The following is a 17,177-nucleotide window of genomic DNA, read 5'->3' on the forward strand; positions in this document are numbered from 1 at the left end:
TAACTTCATTTTAGTAGTGTTTTTAAAGATTCTCTGGCTTTGTCTGCATAGCTACACCATGGGAAAAATAATTTTTCATTAGTTACTTGGCATGACATAAACCACTTCCCCCTGCTTTCTATTATTTCATTAAATCATAATTTTTTTAGTCTGTACTGTGATTTTTAAAAATTGAATTCAGTTAAATGGGAAATGTTTGACAATGTCCACTGTAAGCATCTGACAAAAGGGATTTTTCTAGTCAGAGTCTGAAAGAAGAGGCAACATGATATCATGGAAGGAAACCTGTCATGGGAATCCAGACACCTGGGTAACAGCCTCAAACTATTCTATAAACTTGGTGTGTAGTCAAGGGAGGTACATGGCACAATGGATAAAATACTGGTCCCAGAGTCAGGAAGACCTGAGTTTAAAATCTCACATAGACACTACCTACCTGTGTGATCTAGGGTGAGTCACCTAACTTGTATTTGATTCATTTTCCTCAACTGTAAAATGTGGACTATAATAGCACCTACCTTGCAGGGTTATTGTGAGGATCACATGAGATAATATTTATAAAGTGCTTAGCATAGTGCCTGGCATGTAGTAGGTGCTATATAAATGCTTATTCATATCCCCTAACCATAGATAACTTACTATGAGCCTCACTTTCTTCATCTTCAAAATATAGGGTTTGCACTAAATGAACCTGTAGGTCCCTTTTCATATCTAAGGTCTTAGGATTATTTGATGGCATTATAACTTTCTAGGGATCCAACTATATGGTTTCATAAGGGTGGGGCCTCAGATGCAATTCAATTTAACAAACATTTATTATTTATCAGTAATTTGCAAGGCACTGTGCTCTAGACTGAGGATGCAAAGCTGGAAGATGGAGATGTCTCTAACAAAAGGGGTTCGCATTCTATTATACTTAACCTTACTGAAACTCAATTCCCAGGGGCAGTTAGGTGAAGCAATGGATAAAACACTGGCCTTGGATTCAGGAGGACCTGAGTTCAAATCTGGCCTCAGACACTTGACACTTACTAGCTGTGTGACCCTTGGCAAGCCACTTAATCCTCATTGCCCTGAAAAAAACAAAAGAAAAAAAAAGGCTATAGACAATTTAATAACTCTTTGTGCTTGCTTTGGCAGCACATATAATAAAATTGGAAAAATACAGAGAAGATTAGCATGGCCCCCGCACAAGAATGACATGCAAATTCATGATGTGAACCTCAGTTCCCTTATCAGTAGATCATACTAGCACCCTCAAATGAACTGTGGCATGGTAGTGGATAGAGAGCTAGCCTCAGAATCATGAAAATTGGGCTCAGGTCCTTCCTCTAACACATGGTTGCATTGTGACTCTGATTGAGTCCCTTAAACTCTCAGAGCACCACCGCCCTCCAATGCTTTAAGAGCCTAAATTGCAGGAAATGGGTGACTTTAATTGTTACATGGAGTATCCTCATTTAAAAAAAATATTTTAAAAATAAAACAAGTTTTTTTTTTTTAATTTTGAGTTCCAAATTTTCCCCCTGTCTCCCACTTATCCCCACTCCCTGAGAAGGCAAGTAATATAACAATTATATATGTGAAATCTTGTGAAACATTTTCATGTTAGCTATATTATACAAAAATAAGAAAAAAGTGAGAAAATTATACATAAATTTTCACTGATATCACCACCTCACTACCTCTTTGGAGGTAGAAAGCATTTTTCAACATTAATCCTTTGAAATTATCTTGGATCACTGTATTGATCAGAGTAGCTAAATCTTTCACAGTTGATGATCATTAGAATTTTGCTGTTAGTATATACAATGATCTCCTGGTTCTGCTCACTTCACTTTGCATCAGTTCATATAGGTCTTTCCATGTTTTCAGAAACCACCCCCTCATCATTTCTCATAGCACAATAGTACTCCACAATCACGCCACAATTTGTTCAGCCATCTATCTCTCAATTGATGAGGTTCCCACCAATTCTTTGTAACCACAGAAAGAGGTACTAAAATATGTTTGTGGGGGGTTTGTGTGTGTGTGTGTGTGTGTGTGTGTATAAATCATGTTTTGTCTTAGAACTCTTTATGGTACTGACCTAATCATGGCACTGCCGAATAAAGGGGCATGTGCAGTTTTATAGACTGTTAAGCATAATTCCAAATTGTTCTCTAGAATGCTTGGACCAGTTCACAGCTTTACCAGTAGTTCATTAGAGTACTTATTTTTCCTCATCCCCTCCAGTATTTGTCACTTCTGATAGGTGTGAGGTAGTACCTTGGAGTTGTTTTAATTTGCATTTCTCTAATCAATAGTGGGGCAGCTGGGTGTCACAATGGAAAGAGTGCTAGGCCTGTTATTAAGAATACTCATCTTTCTATTTTTTCAAATCCAGCCTCAGATACTTATTAGTTCTATGACCCTGAGCAAGCACTTAACCCTATTTGCCTCAATTTCTTCATCTGTAAAATAAACTGGAGAAGGAAATGGCAAATTACTCTAGTACTTTTGCAAGAAAATCACAAATGGTGTCATGAAGAGTTGAACATGATTGAAAACAACTCCACAATAATCAGTAATGATTTAGGGCATCTTTCATATCACTATAGCTTTGATTTCTTCTTCTGAAAACTGCTTGTTCATATATTTTATAATTTATTGGGAAATGGTTATTTTTATAAATTTGACTCAGTTCTATACTCAGTATTTGAGAAATGAGGATTTTATTGGAGAAATTTGCTATATAATGTTTTGATGTAACTTCATTGTCTATGGTACCTTTTAGCAGAATCAATGTTCCCTGATTATCTCTTTTAATTAGGTCTATTTTTTCCTTTTGCTTTGTCTGAGATCATGATTGCTACCCCCTGCCTTTTTTACTTCAACTGAAACATAATAGATTCTGCTTGAGCTCCTTATTTTCATTCTGTACGTCTTTTTGTTTCAAGTGTGTCTCTTGTAAATGACATACTATTAGAGTCTAGTTTTTAATTCATTCTGCTATCTTCTTCCATTTTATGGGTTAGTTCAATCCATTCACATTTAAAGTTATGATTACTAACTGTATATTTTCTTCCATTCCATTTTTTCTGTTTATTCTTCTCTGTTTTTATACTGTCCCTCCTGTAAAGTCTATTTTTGTTTTGATTACTATCTCCCTTATCTTCCTCACTTCCATCTTCCTTTCTCTCATCCCCTTCCTTTCCTATTTCCCTGTTTGGTTAAAATAGACTTCTATGGGGGCAGCTAGGTGGCACAGTGGATAAAGCACTGGTCCTAGATTCAGGAGGACTTGAGTTCAAATCTGGTCTCAGACACTTGACACTTACTAGCTGTGTGACCCTGGGCAAATCACTTAACCCTCATTGCCCCACAAAAATAGGGTGGGGGGAAGATTTCTATACCAAACTGAGTATGTGTACAATATTTTATATTCATTTATTTATATTTATATGTACATATTATTTATAAACATATATAAAAGAAAAAGTGTGCATAAAAGATTAAATGAAAGAAAGTGAAAAATAGCATGCTTCGATCTGTGTTCAATCAATATCAGTTCTTTCTCTGGAGGTGGATAATATGCTTCTTTATTATTCATTTGGGATTGTCTTGGATCATTGTATTGCTGAAAATAGCTGTCATTCACTGTCCTTCATTGAACAATATTACTGCTACTGTGTACAGTGTTCTTCTGGTTCTTTTCACTTCACTATACATGAATTCATTTAAGTCTCACCATGTTTTTTCTGAAATCATCTAGCTTGTCATTTCTTATAGCACAAAAATATTCCATTTCAATCATACACCACAGCTTGTTTAGCCATCCCCCAATTGATGGGCATTTCTTTGATTTCCAATTCTTAGCAACCACAAAAAGATCTGCTATAAATATGTTTGTACAATTAGGTTCTTTTTACTTTTTGCGGATGCCTTTAGGATATAAACCTAGCAGTGATATTGCGGGATCAAAGGGTATTCAGAGTTTTATAGCCCTTAGAGCATAGTTTCAAATTGCTCTCCAGAATGGTTCACAACTGCACCAACTGTGGATTAGTTTCCCAGTTTTCCCACCTTCCTTCCAACATACCAACATTTTCCTTTTTTTGTCATATTATCCATTCTGATATATGTGAAGTGGTACCTCAGAGATTTTTGTTTGTTTTTTTGTTTTGTTTTGTTTTGGTTTTTGCAGGGCAATGAGGGTTAAGTGACTCACCCAATGTCACATAGCTAGTAAGTGTCAAGTGTCTGAGGGCAGATTTGAGCTCAGGTCCTCCTGAATCCAAGGCGAGTGCTTTATCCACTGTGTCACCTAGATGTCCCTCCTCAGAGTGGTTTTAATGTCCATTTTTCTGATCAATGGTGATTCAAGGATTTTTTTTATATGACTATAGATAGCTTTATTTTTTTCATCTGAAAACTGCTTGTTCCTATCTTTTGACCATTTATCCATTGGGGAATGACTAGTATTTTTATAAATTTGACTCATTTCTCTATATATCTGAGAAATGACACCTTTATCAGAGATACTTGCTGTAAAAATTCTTTCCTAATTTTCTGCTTTCCTTATAATTTTGGTTGTATTAGTTTTCTATTCTACTTTTTATGCAGTTCATTTCTTCAGTGGATTTTGGTGCCTATGCAATTTTGTTTTTTAAGGTGTTATTACTTTCATCAATAGTGGGGCAGCTAGGTGGCACAGTGGATAGAATGCTGGGCCTGGAGTCAAGAATACTCATCTTTCTATTTTTTCAAATCTAGCCAATTTTGTTTTTAAGTTGTTATTTTATTCTGTATTTTGTGCCACTATTAGCAAGCCATTAATTGTCTTTTCACAATTTTCTTGTATCACTATCACTTCTTTTACAAATTTTCCTCTATCACTCCTATCTCTTTCTTTAAACCTTCCAGGAATTATTGCTGGTCTTGTGTCTAAGTAACATTTTTCTTTGAGGCTTTGCTTTTAAGTGTTTTTACATTGTTGTCTTTTTCTGAGTTTGTGTCTTTGTCTTCCCTGACAATGTAGTAGCTTTTTATGGTCATGTCTTTTTGCTGTTTGTCCATTTTTCCAGTCTATTTCTTGACTTTGAACTTTATGTTAAAATTGGGCTCTGCTCACCTGAGGGTGGCTCACTGTTTCAACCTTCAAGCTGTTTCATGCTGCTATTCTCAAAGCTAGCTCTAGGGAGCTTCATGTTTTTATTGCTTCTGAGGTGGTGTGATTTGAGGAGAAGTATGGTCACTGCTCTCCTTGCCTGTGCTCTTGTCTTTATCCAGAAAGTGCTACTGCTCCCCTATAGTGGAAAGTGCTTCTCCTTTTGGCCCTGAAACTGAGTCCATGTCCCCTGTTCTCCTGAAATCATAAGTATTATTGCTTCTCTTTGCCTTTGAACTGTGACCAGAGCCTTTACTCCCTTGTGACCAACCACAAGTGTTCTTCTCTGCCCTAGAATTGTGACCTAAAGCTATGCATGACCAATAGAGTTGCCAATCATTGCCAGCTGTACCTAGTGCCAGCAAAGGGACCCCTGTAATTTATTTTTTTTTACCAGTAAGTCAGTTGCCTTACAGTCTCTGGGGTGAGACCTGCCATTGCCACAGATGCCTCTAAGACTCACTGCTGGTGCTGCCACTGAATGTGTTCTAGGTTGACCTTCCCCAGGATGTCACAGACCTCTCCTGTTGACCTCCTAAATTGTCATAGACTGGAAAAATTGTCTCACTTTGATGTTTTGTTAGTTCTGCTGCTTCATAATTTGATTTGGAAGTTTTATTTTTGTTTTTTTAGATAGGAATGTTGGTAGACTAAGTGGATTGCTATCTCTACTCCACCACTTTGGCTCTGCCTCCCAGAGATCTTCATTAATAAAACTGGTCACCCCTACCCATCACAAAATATATTGTTCTGGAGACCATATGAAGTAATATATGTCAAGTGCTTAGTAAAACCATAGAAAGCCCTACATAAATGTTAGGTATTGGTATTTTAGTAACAGAGAATTGAATGACAATAGAGACAAGTTTTCTTGAGTCCATTTCTAACCAGCTAATGAGAGCCAGTTGTTAAATTTTCTGTTTGAGGATTTACACTCCAGAAATTTGAAAATGCCACAAATCAGGGCTTGATTTATTTTGTTTATTGTCTAGACTTAAGAAAGAGTTAGAGAATGTGAATACTATAGCTTAAACCTAAAAGTATGGCCTGCTTTCAAAGTACTGGTTGTCAAACATTTAGCAGCATAACCTTGGATATAAATATCACATACTCAGAGGGGATTTCCAGATAAGTTACTCTAGGAAACATACAAAGAGAAAAAAAACTTTTACCTGGTGAGACTGGTGTAGGTAGACTTCATGGAGAAGGCAGCTTTTGAGGCTTGAAGAGAAAGATGGAGATAATGAAAGAGGTCATCTTTCTAGCCATGTAGAGTTATCAGGGAAAATGAACAAAGGGCAAGAGATAATAGTTTTAGAGAATAGCTAACAGTCTGATTTGGCAACAATATAGAACATATAAATGAAATAATATGAAATAAGGTGTTGGGTGCCAGCCAGGCCAATGAATTTCCATTTTATTCTATAAGAAATAGCGACTCAAAGACTTTTTTATTAGAGGAATGAAATTAGTCAGAAAAGCCTCCTATGAAGATTATGGAGGCCATTATGTATAAGATTGATTTGAAGGTAAGAAGATAGGAAAAGAAGGAAAACCAGTTAAGAAATTATTTCAAAGAACAAAGTGAGAGATTACAAGGACCTCAACTAGAATGGCAATGGTGTGAAGGAAAACAAAGAGAAAGATATGAGAGGTATTGTGGAAGTAGAAGCTACTGGACTTGTAATAGATGGTATATAGATGCAGGGATGTGTTGGTTGATATTTAACAACCAACTCTTCAAAAGACAAAATGTACCCTGGATACACTTTTAACTTTAATCTGCATTATAAACATTGCTTTCATCACTTCCAATTGGCTATATAATTGACAAAACAATAAATCAATACCCAATTTATAACATTTCCTGTTTTCCAACATGTTAATGCTCACATTGAAAAATTTAACAATAAGCTTCCTTAGAGTAGATAAGAGCTGGTTCTTTAATACCCCTAAAGGTTAAAAAAAAAGAGAGAGAAAAGTTGACTCTGTGGTTTAAAGACTTGATGACTTGGATAATTAATTGGTTTTCCAAATTTCTGATCTAAAAAATCCTATGAAGAAAATGGACATATTTGCTTATCCTGCTATATGCAGAACCATCGAAACCAATATTTAAACTGGAGACTCTCAATGTGGTTTCTAGACATTTGGGAACTTCTAGCCATCCACAGAGGATCTTATGAAGTTCTTTCCTTAAAAAAAAACAAAATTCTTAAGCAAGATGAATTTAAAGATCACTGTACTACATGGTGTTCTTAAGGAGGGCAGAGGATAGAAATGTTGCACAATTAAACAAACAATAGTCTGAACTTTCTCCAAAAAAAGTTCATTGGTCTAAGTGATCCCCAAACAATCAGTCAACTCACTGGTTTTAGGGGAAGAAACCTATCATTGTGCCATTAACATTCTGGGAAATCAGTTCTTTGGCATCATGTTGACTAAACAATAAATGACTTAATGGAGGAAGTACTTTTCTTTCTCTTACTTAGAACCTTGCAAGAGTCCAGAAAAAAAAAAGTCAAGACAATCCCATAATGGCTCCACTTTTCCCACAGTTGCATCTTGCTTATGTAGATATGGAAACAGTCATTGGTAGAAGAGGCCATTTATGTATTTCATCTTAAATGCCTTTATTTCACTTTATATCAAAAAGCCTGGGATCTATTTCTCTCATTTAGGGAGCTTCCTGCTGACTTGCTTACTAATCTCAGGCCTTTAAAGATACCCTTTAGGATATCTTGCAACTAGCTAGGCTGCAAAAGCAAGAATTATATTTATGTCTCCTATTCTATTTTATGACAAAATAGCCAGACGGCCACCCAAATGGCATAGTTATTTCATTTATTTTAGTGGACCAGTGAGATTGTGCCAGAGTCATTGGAATCAACAGTCTGGCATTAAGCTATTTAATATAGTCCAAATTACCTGACAAAAATAGAAGGAGAGATAGTGGGGAAAAGATCACTTTCCTCAAATACATCAAAGTGGTATGGTAAGGAAAAGGTATTAAATTTGTTCTGCTTAGTCCCAAAAGACAGAACTAGGAAAAAAGAGAGTTCTACTCAATCTAAAGAGGGATTTTCCAATAGAATTGTACAATAATGGAATGAGCTACCTCTGGAGATCATAGATTTATAGATCTAGAGCTAGGATGACCTTCAAAGATCATCTGATCTGCCTTTCTCCTTTATAAAGGAAGAAAATGAAGCCAAAAGTGGTTAAGTAACTTGCCCAAGGTCACACAAAAGAGCTGGGTTCAAGGTCTCTTTCAGTGCTTGGCTCAAATGCCATTTTCATTTTATGAGAATTATCTATATTGTCTGAAAAGACAGAGCATATATATATATATATCAGATACAAGATTCTACCATTTCAGGTGTTAAGGTAGATGCCATATAACCACTTATTAGAGATGCTGTAGATGAGGGGATTTCTGCTTTTATGGAAGTTGAGAGTGGGAAGGTACATGAGTAGCCATATAGTACTACCCATGAATGAAATGAATTCCCATCATAATAACACACCTGACAAATGGTCATCCAGCTTTTGCTTGATGATTTCCAAAAAGGGTTACTCTGGAACCTCTCAAGACAACCCATGCCTCTTGGATAGTTCTAATTATTAAAACTTTTTTTCCCTGACATCAAACCTAAACCTACCTCTTTGCAATTTTCCTTAGGTCAGGTCTGGACTACATGAACTCTGAAATACTTTCCAATTCTAGCATTCTAGGATTTTCTTTGATCTTATAACTTCCTTTAGAGAGAGCCTGAGATTCACGCAGGTCCGATTTTTATATTGTATCTTGTACTTTTTGTTCTTCAATGCTACAATGCCCTCCCAGGTATCCGAGTCAGGACTAGGTATAAGTAACAGGCATCCACATAGGGTATACCCTATGGGGAGAGGAAAAGAGAGACATTTCATAATATAACTTTTCAAAATCCACACCTTTTAACTGCCATAACATTCGACTCTCTAAAACCTGTTGAGATTTGACTTATGATCTTCAGGGAAGCAAGGGTAATAGGTTTATAACTTGACTACTTTGTGGGTTGGACTCTACCTCTAGTAGACAGTGAAGAAAAATTTAAACCTCCTTCTCTCCAATCCATCCTTCACATAGCTACCGCAATTATCTTTTCTTAAATAATATTTTCTCTTTCCCCAATTACATATGAAAGCAATATTTAACATGTGTTGTCTTTTGTTTGTTGGGTTTTTTAAAAAAAGTTTTGAGTCCCAAATTATATCCTTCCCTTCCTAGTCTCACCCTTCTTTGAGACAGTAAGCCATCTGATATAGGTTATGCACATACAATGATGCAAAACATTTCCATATTAGTCATTTTTAGGGAGAAAACGTTTAACCAAAAAAATCATATAAGTCCAGATTTTTCTGAAGTCATTCTTTTTGTCATTCCTTATAGCACAATAATGCTATTACAATCATATACCACATTTGCCAATTGGTGAGTATCCCCTCAATTTCCAATTTTAGCCCCTATAAAAAAGAGCTACTATAAATATTTTGTACAAATAGGTTATTTTCTCTTTTTTTTTCTTTGTGATACAGACCCAGCAGTAATTTTGCTGAATCAAAGGGTATGTGGAGTTTTATAGCCCTCTGGACCTAGTTTCAAATTGCTCTCTAGAATGGTTGGATCAGTTCACAACTCCACCAACAGCGGATTAGTGCCTCACTTTTCCCATATTCCCTCCAACATTTATCATTTTCCTTTTCTGTCATACTAGCCAATCTGATAGGTGTGAAGTGGTACTGCCACAATTATCTTCCTAAGGACTCTTTCATGTTCCTATTGGCTATGAAATCAAATAGATACTCATCAGCATAGCATTGAACACTTTCCAAAATCTGCTTCCAATCTACTTTTCAGCCTCATTTCACTCTAGTTACCTTCACGCTCTCTTCACTCCAGATAAAATGCTCTCAAGCTAATACTTGAGTTCAGCGTGTGCTCATTTGTCTCTCTGCATTCAAAGACACTATCCCCTATGCCCATAATGCTCTTCTTCATCAACTCAACTATTCATATTTCTTATCTTCCTTCAATATTCAGCTTAAATATATTCCATAGGGGCAACTAGGTGGTGCAATGGATAAAACACCAGCCCTGGATTCAGGAGGGCCTGAGTTCAAATCTGGCCTCAGACACTTGACACTTACTAGCTGTGTGACCCTGGGCAAGTTACTTAACTCTCATTACCCTGTCATATATACATATATATATATATATATATATATATATATATATATATATATATATATATATATATATTTCATAGAGCTGTGCCTGATCCTTGACCCAGGGGTTAGTATTTTCTCATAATCAAATATTCTTACCACACAATTTGGTCTCTCTTTTGTTCTCTCCAGTCACTTCTTGATATTCCCCTAACTATGTAGACATCACATTCCCTGAAGTTGAATATAAGCTTCTTGAGGGAAGGCTCTGTCCTGAGGTTTGCTCTCCAGAGTTTAGAATATGTTAAATGCTATATAAATGCCTGTTGACTATTGTGATGTTTAAAATCTAAATGTGTGGTCACCTTAAATTAGAAGCTTTAGCACCAGTCTTTGGGCATTAAGCATTTATTAAAGCATACCAGGCATTCACATGGAGTTCAGAAAGTTAAGAAAAGGCCTATCTAGCCTAGAGTTACAGTCTGGTCTGGTTCTTCCTCAAGTCGTCTGCCATGAGTCTGTTTCAACCACAAACTTCTCTCAAACTGAGTGTGGAAGCTTTTTTTATAGGTCAGGAGCAGAGGCAGTCCTTACACACTGCTTCAAGCTGATTGGTAGGTATCATTCAAATCCATTGGTTCACTAGACTTGAAGGTGGTCTTGAATTGAGTTCAAAGTCCTTAGCTTCTAAGAAAATACCTCCTTAAGGGCCAGCCAGGTGTGGTTACATTCTAATTAACTTGAAGTAGGCTAATCAGCAAAGTCAATCACCCTCACTTAATTCAATCAGTTTAGATTAATCTCCAGGTGGGCTTTTGAGTATCTGCTAAATCCCATTATTTTCTCACACTATGCTACTGAATCCTCATAATTTGCATGCTATTTTTTTCTTAGCATATAAATCTTACAAGTGTTTGAGGGCTCCATGCCTCTTCCCTGATGCTTATATTCTTCCTCCTTAAAAAGAAAAGCTTTCTTGGATTGTCTTATATATGACATATATATGGCATAGGTTGTCTTATATGTGACATGATCTCCAGTAAAGCAAAGAGTAATAGATTTATAATCTGACTTCTTTGTTTATTGGACTCTACCTCTAGTAGACAGTAAGAAACAAAAATAAGTCTTTAAACCTCCTTTTCTCCAATCCATCCTTCACATAGCTACCACAATTATCTTCCTAAGCATTGTGTATTCTCCCTTCCCACATTGGTGTGCCCACATTCATGTGACATAAATGATTATGAAGGATTGACTCATTTTTTTCTCTTCCTCTAGATGTTTTGATATACTGTACACATCCCTTACATTGCCTTATTCTTGACATCTTTGGATAAAGGGAAAGAGCAGGGTCTTTGGGGTGAGAGCATTCCTATATTTATCAGTAACAGACAAGCCCCACCCCCCTTTCAAGAACACACATACACACCAATATTAGTCACCAAGAACTTAATGAGACTTCTAAATGCTGGAATAGAAATAAGACTTTTTAGAGTCAACTAAAGAACTTGTTGATGAGGGAAATACATTAAATATTTCCTGATAATTTGGGCCTCTGAATACACACGGGTCCTGGTGCTATCAGGGAACTGAGTGGCAGACTTAACAGCTGAAATGGCATGACCCAGACTAGAATCACCCACTGTCAGAACCCATACTCAGAGGAAATCTTGGCCAAACTCTACCTGAATTTCTACAATTGTCACAAGTAGTTATCCAACCACTACTTGATACAGAACTCACTACTTACCAAGGTAGTCCTTTCTATATGGGGGTAGGAATATTGATTGGGAATTTGCCTCTTTATATAAAAGTGAAATCCACTTCTCTGCAACCCTCTATGTATATCCCACTCCACCTAACCCTAGTTCTGTTCTTGAAGTTAAAGCAGATAGCTCTGCAAATACTTGAAAACATCATGTTATTCTCCCCTCTGTGATTTTGTTCTTTGCCTCCTGTCTGGCTAAGTCAAAATTCTAAGAATGACATGGAGTAGGAACTCAATGGGGCTGGCCTGGCCTGTTGGGAGATCAGCCAAGTAGGAGGTGATGAAATCAGGTGTGGAATGACTTAGATTAGACAGTAGAGGAAGGGAGAGAAGGGGTGTCACAGGGGACTGGGAAAGGAAAAGGAAGGTCAGCAGAGGAAGCTACTCAGACAGGCTGGGCTATGAGTGTCCCACTTCCCATCAATGCTCACTGTCCAGCAACTTTCCTTTCCCACTGCATCAGCTTCCAACTGTCTAGGCAAGAAACTGAAAATGGCTAAAAAAAAAAATTAATCTCCAAAGAGAGCCCATCATGTTGAAGTCTATTTGCACTATGAAAAAAATGAAGGGTTGCCAATGATAGAAAAACTGGCAAAGACCTTGCTCTCCAGGCCAAAGCTTCTAAGCCCTATTTGAGCAGCCTAGAAAGAACTATCATCATGGAGTCAAGAGATGTGAATCTGGGTATTGATTCTGACTTATTACCAGCTCAGTGACCTTGGACTAGTCATGATCCTAACAGAGATTCTGTTTTCTCATCTGTAAAATGGGAGTAATAACACTAGCTAGGTGGCACAATTAATAGAGGGCCAGGCCTAGAGTCAAAAAGACTCATCTTCATGAGTTCAAATCTGGCCTCAGATACTTACTAGCTGTATGACCCTGGACAAGTCATTTTACCCTGTTTACTTCATCTATAAAATCAGCTGAATAAGGAAATATAAAACCACTCATATCTTTACCAAAAGGGGTCACAAAGAGTCAGATGTGACTGAAACACTTACACTATAGGGTTCTTGTGATTCAATCCAACAGACCATGTATTAAATGCCTGCTTTGTGCTAGGTATTGTGCTAAGGAGGGAGCAAAGGAGTCAATAGAAAATCAGCCTCTGCCCTCAATGAGCTTATATTCTATTGAGCTAATTTCTGCTGGAAGAAAGTTGGGGGAAAAGCACTTTATAAATCTTAAAGGACTATAGAAATGTGTTGTGTTAACGCTATTAGTATAGTAATAATGAGCTGTGTACAATGAATACAGAGCTTCCTTGAAATTCAAGGCATTTTAATTTAAGTCCTTCCTAGGACACATGATGGTTGTATTAACCTCAATGAGTCATTTAAACTTTTAGCTGTCCCTTTGCTATTCACTGAGACTATGCATTACTGAGTAGTCTCTGGTCTGCATGGGTAAAAGGAGGTTTCTCACTAGGAGTTTCCTCTAGCAGGTGGGAACAAAACCAAAACTAAAACTTTTATCCCTAATGTGTCCCTAAAGATCTCTGATTTGTAGGACTAATGGCATGAAGGAATAAACAACAGGATCTACTTGTGGCCTGAACAGGGAAAGAAACAATAGAAATATCTCCATATCTAATCCAGGCATCATGCATGCTTCCCACCATGGTTTCAAGTCACACTGGATTCGTTCAGCTTGTAGAACACTAAGACCCTGAGATGATTTTTTTATACAAACTGTTTTCTAGCTCTATTTCACCAACGTTATACTTTTGAAGTTTATTTCTTTTAGAAACAGGATTTTACAACTTCATATTTGACTCTAAATAAACATGTGATCCTTTTCTCCCAAGAATCACAGATATTCGGAGGTAGGAGCAAATTTGGAGGGCACCTATCTCAACCCAAGAATAAGTCTTCTCTATGATATCCCCAGTAAATAATCATCCAATCTCTATTACTAGACCCCTAGTTATGAAGAAAGAGCTAAGTCTCATAAAAGGAGGAAAGGAGCTTTTTATTTTCTCCCAGCTCAAATTGTTAGGAAGTATCACTATCTGCCTGTCTGATTTCCAACTAAGTGGTGAAGTGGATGGAGTGCAGACCTTGGAGTCAGGATGATCTGAGTTCAAATCCGGCCTCAGACACTTAACACTTACTGGCTGTGTGACCCTGAGCAAGTCACTTAACCCCAATTGCCTCACCAAAACCAAACCAAACAAACAAACAAAACCCATATCCAATGATTATTTACTATGACACCCTGAGCAAATCACTTAATTTATGTGTGCCTCAGTTTCCTCATCTGTTAAATAGGGATAATAATAATAATTATTATTATAGTAGTTCTCCTCCCTGGGGATAATGTAGATAAATTTAATCCCTTTCCCATGTAACAGTCCTTCAAATAATTAAACATGAACATTATGTTTCCCTAAATCTTTCCTTTTCTAGGCCAAGTGCTCCCCACTATATCAAATGATATTCATGTGGAATCACTGCACGTAACCTCAACGTTCTGATTACCTTCTTTCAGATGTTCTCCTACTTGCCCATATTCTTAAAAGATGGCATCTACAGGGCAGCTAGGTGGCACAGTGGATAAAGCACCAGCCTTGGATTTAGGAGGATCTGAGTTCAAGTCCAGCCTCAGACACTTGACACTTATTAGCTGTGTGACCCTGGGCAAGTCACTTAATCTTCATTGTCCCACCAAAAACAAACAAAAGATGGCATCTAGAGCTAGCAATGCTCTTCTAGAAGAAGTTCTCAAGGACTATTCCTACCCCAGATTTTGATATGATGCCTCTCTTAAGGCAACTCAGGTTCCAGTTTGGTGTTGGGCATCTGACCCAACCAGAACATATCTGGGCCATTGTGTCCAGTGATAGGCTTCACATTTTAGGAAGGATATTGACAAATTAGACATTGTTCAGAAGAGCATGATCTGAATGGTGAATGGTCGGTCTCGAGAGCTTGCCATACAAGGACTGAGGGAATGAAGAATAATGAGTCTGGAACAGAGCAGATTTGGTTTATAAGTGGGGAGGGAGACAGTGGAGAAGATTCCAGCTATGTTCTGGTATCTAAGGGACGTCATTTTAAAGAAGGAATTGGCTTGCTTTTCTTGGCCCCAAAGGGCAGAATTAGGAGCATTGGTTGGCAGTTGATAAGATACAGATTTGGGTTTCACATCAGAAAAACATGATGGATCTAGCCTATCATGGAATGAGTAGTTTGGGGTGGTAGGGGGTTCTCCCTCCTCGGAGCTCTTCAAACAAAGGGCATATAACCCTTTGTGATGTATCAGGGATATTGAGATGGGGTAGTAGATAGAGGCCTGTATTTGTATTCAGGAAGCTCACTTGAGTTCAAATCCAGTCTCAGAAACTTACTAAGCAAGTCACTTAATTAATCTCTGTCTCAGTTTCTTCAACTAATAAATGGAGATAATTATAATACTTACCTCCCTGGGCTCTGTAAGGATCAAATGAGACAATATGTATAAGGTATTTAGCCCAGTGTCTGGCACATAGTGGGCAGTAGGTAAATGCTAGCTATTGCTATATCTCTTATTCACAGACATAAAGATGGCTTTTGACATCCCTTCCAAGTGTGAGATTCTTTGATTGTGTGAACATTTGCTGTTTGACTGATAGCCTAGCTATATATACAGAGAAAACTTCACAGAAGGGACAACTAGAAGCTACTATATCTGTGTGCTCATATTTGCCAGTAAGCTTTTTATAAAATTGGTAGCTTTACAACATTCACATTCCACTTACTCAACTTTTACTTTACGGTGCACACTCTCTACTGATTTGTCACTTTTTTGGGGTAAGATTATGTCTCTGAGTAAGCTGATTAGTCTTAGACTGATTGTTTTAAAATAACTCAAGCAGCATCTGAATTTATTTACATACATGATATTGCCTTCTATAAACACAGCTGTAAGCCGAAAGAAAATTCCGCAGTATTTTAGGAAGTGAAGCCAACAGTTTAGCTGTAATGAAGGCAGCCTTCACATTCTTCTTTTCTGGACCGGACTGGGTTTTGCTCAGAGGATTGGGCAGAAATAGTTACTGCCCAGAAGGCCCACAGGTACTTGGGGAATGGTGAGATAGCAGCTGCAGGGCGCTGAGTCCCGGATGCTGGAAGGAGCTGTCTTTATCAGAGCTAACTCTTCTTCGAAGGAAAGCGGATATGGGGAAAAAGCTCAGAACCAAGAGGCATGAGAGCAGGGCTTAGAGTGTCAGCACTGCTGCCTCTGGAGTTGGGAGATGTTGGACAATTCTGCTCACTTCTTGCGCTTCAGCTTAAACATCTGCAAAATGAAGAGGTCAGCCTAGTTCATCTCTAAACTCCCTTCTAGCTCTGGCATTCTGGGAGCCTGGATTATGTGGCAATACTGGGATTCCATAGCCAGTGGGCACAGATGGTTCTGTTTAAGACACTTCAGTGGTTCAAGGATCCAGGGAGAGAGTTATCCTCTTTTTACCCACACAGGTCCCAAACCACTACACCTGTATGAGTTGCTGTGGAGTAATCAATATCTATCAGTTTCTCTATATTGTATACATCTATTATTATGTGTATATATATATTATATATATATGTATGTGTATATGTGGGAGAAAGAGTGCTCATATAAGAGACAGTGGCAGAAATGAGAAGAGAGGGGGTGGAGAGGGGGAGAAATAGGAGGAGAAAGAGAGGGAGAAGAATGGAAGGAGGAGGAAAAGAGGGAGATGGGGAGAGGAAAGAGGGGGAGAGGTATAGAGAGAAGACAGAGAAGAGAAGAGGAGAGAGAGAGAGAGAGAGAGAGAGAGAGAGAGAGAGAGAGAGAGAGAGAGAAAGCATACCTGAAGTGATCAAGTCTACACCATTAGTTTATCTGGTCCACTGGTGATAGATACATAGTCTATCACAGATCCATAATCAAGCCTTTCCAACACAGTAAGCAGCTGCTGCCACAGTGTCTGCTCTCCTGGCATAGTCTATGAGGACCCCAGGTCACTTCCACACCATGAGGAATCATTGTGAGGGACTGTGGTTTATCTCAGTAGAATGTAAACTCCTTGATACCGGGACAACT

At 37.8% G+C, this 17,177-nt stretch overlaps 1 non-coding gene across 1 annotated transcript; it reads left to right on the top strand.

The window, feature by feature from the left end:
- The first annotated feature begins 1,124 nt into the window (after window positions 1–1,124).
- Window positions 1,125–1,231, top strand: LOC122744878. Its single transcript, XR_006355215.1, has one exon. It is a non-coding gene; the product is annotated as a U6 spliceosomal RNA (small nuclear RNA).
- Window positions 1,232–17,177: the final 15,946 nt, after the last annotated feature.

The sequence above is a fragment of the Dromiciops gliroides genome, chromosome 2 (genome assembly GCF_019393635.1).
Source record: "Dromiciops gliroides isolate mDroGli1 chromosome 2, mDroGli1.pri, whole genome shotgun sequence".
Lineage (NCBI taxonomy): Eukaryota > Metazoa > Chordata > Mammalia > Microbiotheria > Microbiotheriidae > Dromiciops > Dromiciops gliroides.